The following is a 7,855-nucleotide window of genomic DNA, read 5'->3' as shown; positions in this document are numbered from 1 at the left end:
TCTATCTATCTATCTATCTATCTATCTATCTATCTATCTATCTATCTATCTATCTATCTATCTATCTATCTATCTCTCTCTCTCTCTCTCTCCCTCTCTCTCTCTCTGTGTCCCTCTCTCTTCTCTCTGTGTCCCTCTCTCTTCTCTCTCTGTGTCCCTCTCTCTATCTATCTCTCTCTCTCCCTCTTTCTCTCTCTCTGTGTCCCTCTCTCTTCTCTCTCTGTGTCCCTCTCTCTTCTCTCCCTGTGTCTCTCTCTCTCTCCGTGTCTCTCTCTCCGTCTCTCTCTCTCTCTCTCTCTCTCTCTCTCTCTCTCTCTCTCTCTCTCTCTCTCTCTCTCTCTCTCTCTCTCTCTCTCTCTCTCTCTCTCTCTCTCTCTCTCCTTCTCTCTCCTCTAACCCCCTTTTCTCACCTCCCTGACATCAAACCCCGACCTCTAACCTCTAACTCATGACCCCCTTTCATCTTCCTCTTTCCTACTGTGTACCTCAACCCTTTGAGCTTATACCTCTCCTCCTGACCTCTGACCCTTAACCTCTAACTCCTGATCCCTCTCCAGCTCTATCATGTGACCTCCAGCGAGGCGGGGGAGACGCGGTCACACTCTGCCCGTGAGCGCAGGCTGTGCCACTGTTCAACCGGAGTTCTCTGACTGGCCAACAGGTGGCGCCAGTGGGAGGTCTCAGGGGGACCCGTGGAGAACTGGCCAATCACGATCCTCCCCACAAAATCATTACTGCTCTTCATGTTGTGGCCGTACACTTGAGGGAGGGAGGAGGGGGGAGGGAGGAGGGGGGAGAGAGGGGGAGAGAGGGGAGGAGGTAGGGGAGAGAGGGGAGGGGAGAGAGGAGGGAGGGGGGAGGGGGAGAGAGGAGGGAGGAGGGGGAGGAGTTAGGGGAGAGAGGAGGGAGGAGGGGGAGAGAGGGGGAGAGGGGGAGAGAGGGGAGGAGGTAGGGGAGAGAGGGGGAGAGAGGGGAGAGAGGAGAGAGGGGGAGAGAGGAGAGGTGTGAGTTAGTTGGTTAGTTGCATATACAGTTTGAATGAAATCTAATTGTATCAGACATTATTCTACACATCATCCTCAGAAAGACATGATCCTACACATTATCCTACACATCATCCTCAGAAAGACATTATTGTAAACATCATCCTCAGAAAGACATTATTGTGTAAACCCCAGGAAGAGTAGCTGCTGCCTTGGCAGGAACTAATGGGGATCCTTAATAAACCCCAGGAAGAGTAGCTGCTGCCTTGACAGGAACTAATGGGGATCCATAATAAACCCCAGGAAGAGTAGCTGCTGCCTTGGCAGGAACTAATGGGGATCCATAATAAACCCCAGGAAGAGTAGCTGCTGCCTTGGCAGGAACTAATGGGGATCCATAATAAACCCCAGGAAGAGTAGCTGCTGCCTTGGCAGGAACTAATGGGGATCCATAATAAACCCCAGGAAGAGTAGCTGCTGCCTTGGCAGGAACTAATGGGGATCCATAATAAACCCCAGGAAGAGTAGCTGCTGCCTTGACAGGAACTAATGGGGATCCATAATAAACCCCAGGAAGAGTAGCTGCTGCCTTGGCAGGAACTAATGGGGATCCATAATAAACCACAGGAAGAGTAGCTGCTGCCTTGGCAGGAACTAATGGGAATCCATAATAAACCCCAGGAAGAGTAGCTGCTGTCCTGGCAGGAACTAATGGGGATCCATAATAAACCCCAGGAAGAGTAGCTGCTGCCTTGACAGGAACTAATGGGGATCCATAATAAACCCCAGGAAGAGTAGCTGCTGTCTTGACAGGAACTAATGGGGATCCATAATAAACCCCAGGAAGAGTAGCTGCTGCCTTGGCAGGAACTAATGGGGATCCATAATAAACCCCAGGAAGAGTAGCTGCTGCCTTGACAGGAACTAATGGGAATCCATAATAAACCCCAGGAAGAGTAGCTGCTGTCCTGGCAGGAACTAATGGGGATCCATAATAAACCCCAGGAAGAGTAGCTGCTGCCTTGACAGGAACTAATGGGGATCCATAATAAACCCCAGGAAGAGTAGCTGCTGTCTTGACAGGAACTAATGGGGATCCATAATAAACCCCAGGAAGAGTAGCTGCTGCCTTGGCAGGAACTAATGGGGATCCATAATAAACCCCAGGAAGAGTAGCTGCTGCCTTGACAGGAACTAATGGGGATCCATAATAAACCCCAGGAAGAGTAGCTGCTGCCTTGGCAGGAACTAATGGGGATCCATAATAAACCCCAGGAAGAGTAGCTGCTGCCTTGACAGGAACTAATGGGGATCCATAATAAACCCCAGGAAGAGTAGCTGCTGCCTTGACAGGAACTAATGGGGATCCATAATAAACCCCAGGAAGAGTAGCTGCTGCCTTGACAGGAACTAATGGGGATCCATAATAAACCCCAGGAAGAGTAGCTGCTGCCTTGGCAGGAACTAATGGGGATCCTTAATAAACCCCAGGAAGAGTAGCTGCTGCCTTGACAGGAACTAATGGGATCCATAATAAACCCCAGGAAGAGTAGCTGCTGCCTTGGCAGGAACTAATGGGGATCCACAATAAACCCCAGGAAGAGTAGCTGCTGCCTTGACAGGAACTAATGGGGATCCATAATAAACCCCAGGAAGAGTAGCTGCTGCCTTGACAGGAACTAATGGGGATCCATAATAAACCCCAGGAAGAGTAGCTGCTGCATTGACAGGAACTAATGGGGATCCATAATAAACCCCAGGAAGAGTAGCTGCTGCATTGACAGGAACTAATGGGGATCCATAATAAACCCCAGGAAGAGTAGCTGCTGCCTTGACAGGAACTAATGTGGATCCATAATAAACCCCAGGAAGAGTAGCTGCTGCCTTGACAGGAACTAATGGGGATCCACGTCATCGGGTATGCTGGTGAATATAGATTGGAGCACACACACACACACACACACACACACACACACACACACACACACACACACACACACACACACACACACACACACACACACACACACACACACACACACACACACACACACACACACACACACACACACACACACACACACACACACACACACACTTCTATCCTCACCACATACACACACGTCCATTGGTGAGAGAGATTGCCAGGCCCTCGGGGCAGACAGAGTAGGGCATGCTGTTGCTAGGTAATGAGGTTTATCCCCGTGGAGGTGAACCACGGACCCCTTCACCTTGAGGTCCTCTCCTTGTGTACTTGCTGTCATGGATTTGAAGGCACTGGATGGGTGTAGTCATTGGCTTGAGGGAGTTTCACCATTTTGGTTTCACCTGTCCTGTGTTTTGTTTGTCACATAAGTGCAGATGAAGGGAAGGACAGGTGGAGAGGACAGGGGGAGAAGATCGGAGAACAGGAGTAGAGGAGGGGAGAACAGGAGGAGAGGACAGGAGAACAGGAGGAGAGGACAGGAGGAGAGGAGGAGAGGGCAGGAGGAGAGGAGGAGAGGACAGGAGGAGAGGAGGACAGGAGGAGAGGACAGGAGAACAGGAGGAGAGGAGGAGAGGACAGGAGGAGAGGACAGGGGGAGAAGACAGGGGGAGAGGAGGAGAGGACAGGAGGAGAGGAGGACAGGAGGAGAGGAGGAGAGAACAGGAGGAGAGGAGGAGAGGACAGGGGGAGAAGACAGGGGAGAGGAGGAGAGAACAGGAGGAGAGGAGGAGAGGACAGGAGGAGAGGACAGGAGGAGAGGACAGGAGGAGAGGACAGGAGGAGAGGAGGAGAGGACAGGAGGAGAGGAGGACATGAGGAGAGGACAGAGGAACAGGAGGAGAGGACAGGAGGAGAGGAGGAGAGGACAGGAGGAGAGGAGGAGAGGAGAAGAGGACAGGAGGAGAGGACAGGAGGAGAGGAGGAGAGGACAGGAGGAGAGGAGGACATGAGGAGAGGACAGGAGAACAGGAGGAGAGGACAGGAGGAGAGGAGGAGAGGACAGGAGGAGAGGACAGGGGGAGAGGACAGGAGAACAGGAGGAGAGGACAGGAGGAGAGGAGGAGAGGAGGAGAGGACAGGAGGAGAGGACAGGAGGAGAGGAGGAGAGGACAGGAGGAGAGGAGGGAGGACAGGGGAGGAGGAGAGGAGGGGAGAACAGGAGGAGAGGACAGGAGGAGAGGAGGACAGGAGGAGAGGAGGAGAGAACAGGAGGAGAGGAGGAGAGGACAGGAGGAGAGGACAGGAGGAGAGGACAGGAGGAGAGGACAGGAGGAGAGGACAGGAGGAGAGGAGGAGAGGACAGGAGGAGAGGAGGACATGAGGAGAGGACAGAGGAACAGGAGGAGAGGACAGGAGGAGAGGAGGAGAGGACAGGAGGAGAGGAGGAGAGGAGAAGAGGACAGGAGGAGAGGACAGGAGGAGAGGAGGAGAGGACAGGAGGAGAGGAGGACATGAGGAGAGGACAGGAGAACAGGAGGAGAGGACAGGAGGAGAGGAGGAGAGGACAGGAGGAGAGGAGGAGAGGACAGGAGGAGAGGACAGGGGGAGAGGACAGGAGAACAGGAGGAGAGGACAGGAGGAGAGGAGGAGAGGAGGAGAGGACAGGAGGAGAGGACAGGAGGAGAGGAGGAGAGGACAGGAGGAGAGGAGGAGAGGACAGGAGGAGAGGAGGGGAGAACAGGAGGAGAGGACAGGAGGAGAGGAGGAGAGGACAGGAGGAGAGGAGCGGAGAACAGGAGTAGAGGAGGGGAGAACAGGAGGAGAGGACAGGAGAACAGGAGGAGAGGACAGGAGGCGAGGAGGAGAGGACAGGAGGAGAGGACAGGAGGAGAGTAGGAGAGGACAGGAGGAGAGGACAGGGGAGAGGAAAGGGGGAGAGGAGGAGAGGACAGGAGAACAGGAGGTGAGGAGGGGAGAACAGGAGGAGAGGACAGGAGAAAAGGAGGAGAGGACAGGAGGTGAGGAGGAGAGGACAGGAGGAGAGGAGGAGAGGAAGACAGGAGGAGAGGAGGAGAGGACAGGAGAACAGGAGGTGAGGAGGAGAGGAAGACAGGAGGAGAGGAGGAGAGGACAGGAGAACAGGAGGTGAGGAGGGGAGAACAGGAGGAGAGGACAGGAGAAAAGGAGGAGAGGACAGGAGGTGAGGAGGAGAGGACAGGAGGAGAGGAGGACAGGAGGACAGGAGAAAAGGAGGAGAGGACAGGAGGAGAGGAGGACATGAGGAGAGGACAGGAGAACAGGAGGAGAGGACAGGAGGAGAGGAGGAGAGGACAGGAGGAGAGGACAGGGGGAGAGGACAGGAGAACAGGAGGAGAGGACAGGAGGAGAGGAGGAGAGGACAGGAGGAGAGGACAGGAGGAGAGGACAGGAGGAGAGGAGGAGAGGACAGGAGGAGAGGAGGAGAGGACAGGAGGAGAGGAGGGGAGAACAGGAGGAGAGGACAGGAGGAGAGGAGGAGAGGACAGGAGGAGAGGAGCGGAGAACAGGAGTAGAGGAGGGGAGAACAGGAGGAGAGGACAGGAGGAGAGGAGCGGAGAACAGGAGTAGAGGAGGGGAGAACAGGAGGAGAGGACAGGAGAACAGGAGGAGAGGACAGGAGGAGAGGAGGAGAGGACAGGAGGAGAGGACAGGAGGAGAGTAGGAGAGGACAGGAGGAGAGGAAGACAGGAGGAGAGGAGGAGAGGACAGGAGAACAGGAGGTGAGGAGGGGAGAACAGGAGGAGAGGAGGGGAGAACAGGAGGAGAGAACAGGAGAACAGGAGGAGAGGACAGGAGAACAGGAGGGGAGGACAGGAGAACAGGAGGAGAGGACAGGAGAACAGGAGGAGAGGACAGGAGAACAGGAGGTGAGGAGGGGAAACAGGAGGAGAGGACAGGAGAACAGGAGGAGAGGAGGGGAGAACAGGAGGAGAGGACAGGAGAACAGGAGGAGAGGACAGGAGGAGAGGACAGGAGGAGAGGAGCGGGGAACAGGAGTAGAGGAGGGGAGAACAGGAGGAGAGGAGGACAGGAGGAGAGGACAGGAGAACAGGAGGAGAGGACAGGAGGAGAGGAGGAGAGGACAGGAGGAGAGGAGGACAGGAGGAGAGGACAGGAGAACAGGAGGAGAGGACAGGAGGAGAGGAGGAGAGGACAGGAGGAGAGGAGGACAGGAGGAGAGGACAGGGGGAGAGGAGCGGAGAACAGGAGGAGAGGACAGGAGAACAGGAGGAGAGGACAGGTGGAGAGGAGGACACGAGGAGAGGAGGGGAGGAGAGGAGGAGAGGACAGGAGAACAGGAGGAGAGGACAGGAGAACAGGAGGAGAGTACAGGAGGAGAGGAGGACAGGAGGAGAGGACAGGAGGAGAGGAGGAGAGGACAGGTGGAGAGGAGGACAGGAGGAGAGGACAGGAGGAGAGGAGGAGAGGACAGGTGGAGAGGAGGACAGGAGGAGAGGAGGGGAGGAGAGGAGGAGAGGACAGGAGAACAGGAGGAGAGGACAGGAGGAGAGGACAGGAGGAGAGGAGGACAGGAGGAGAGGACAGGAGAACAGGAGGAGAGGACAGGAGGAGAGGACAGGAGGAGAGAACAGGAGGAGAGGACAGGAGAAGAGAACAGGAGGAGAAGACAGGAGGAAAAGACAGGAGGAGAGGAGGAGAGGACAGGAGAAGACAAAGAGAGGACAGGAGGAGAGGACATGAGGAGAGGACGAGAGGTCAGGAAGATAGGAGGGGAGAACAGGAGGAGAGGAAGGGAGAACAGGAGGAGAGGACAGGAGAACAGGAGGTGAGGAGGGGAGAACAGGAGGAGAGGAGGACAGGAGGACAGGAGGAGAGAACAGGAGGAGAGGAGGACAGGAGGAGAACAGGAGGGGAGAAAAGGAAGAGAGGAGGACAGGAGGAGAGGACAGAAGAACAGGAGGAGAGGAGGACAGGAGGAGTGAACAGGAGGAGAGGAGGGGAGAACAGGAGGAGAGGAGGACAGGAGGAGAACAGGGGGGAGAACAGGAAGAGAGGAGGACAGGAGGACAGGAGGAGAGGACAGGAGGAGAAGAGGACAGGAGGAGAACAGGGGAGAGGAGGACAGGAGGAGAACAGGGGGGAGAACAGGAAGAGAGGAGGACAGGAGGACAGGAGGAGAGGACAGGAGGAGAGGAGGACAGGAGGAGAACAGGGGGAGAACAGGAAGAGAGGAGGACAGGAGGACAGGAGGAGAGGACAGGAGGAGAAGAGGACAGGAGGACAGGAGGAGAGGAGGACAGGAGGAGAGAACAGGAGGAGAGGAGGGGAGAACAGGAGGGGACGAGGACATGAGGAGAACAGGAGGGGAGAACAGGAGGGAGGAGGACAGGAGGAGAACAGGAGGGGAGAACAGGAAGAGATGAGGACAGGAGGACAGGAGGAGAGGACAGGAGGAGGGGAGAACAGGAGGAGAGGACAGGAGGAGAGGAGGGGAGAACAGGAGGATAGGAGGGGAGAACAGGAGGAGAGGACTGGAGGAGAGGACAGGAGGAGAGGACAGGAGAACAGGAGGAGAGGACAGGAGGAGAGGAGGACAGGAGGACAGGAGGAGAGAACAGGAGGAGAGGAGGGGAGAACAGGAGGAGAGAACAGGAGGAGAGGAGGACAGGAGGAGAACAGGAGGGGAGAAAAGGAAGAGAGGAGGACAGGAGGAGAGGACAGAAGAACAGGAGGAGAGGAGGACAGGAGGAGAGAACAGGAGGAGAGGAGGGGAGAACAGGAGGAGAGGAGGACAGGAGGAGAACAGGGGGGAGAACAGGAAGAGAGGAGGACAGGAGGACAGGAGGAGAGGACAGGAGGAGAAGAGGACAGGAGGAGAACAGGGGGAGAGGAGGACAGGAGGAGAACAGGGGGGAGAACAGGAAGAGAGGAGGACAGGAGGACA

General features: G+C 55.7%; 1 pseudogene; it reads right to left on the bottom strand.

Moving 5' to 3' along the window:
* Positions 1-327: 327 nt before the first annotated feature.
* LOC124020454 overlaps positions 328-7,855 on the bottom strand; it is a 76,410-nt pseudogene continuing 68,882 nt past the window's right edge.

This window comes from Oncorhynchus gorbuscha, unplaced genomic scaffold (assembly GCF_021184085.1).
Source record: "Oncorhynchus gorbuscha isolate QuinsamMale2020 ecotype Even-year unplaced genomic scaffold, OgorEven_v1.0 Un_scaffold_821, whole genome shotgun sequence".
In the NCBI taxonomy this organism is placed as follows: Eukaryota; Metazoa; Chordata; class Actinopteri; order Salmoniformes; family Salmonidae; genus Oncorhynchus; species Oncorhynchus gorbuscha.
The sequence above is the reverse complement of the archived record's forward strand: the minus strand, read 5'-3'. Positions and strand labels throughout refer to the sequence as shown.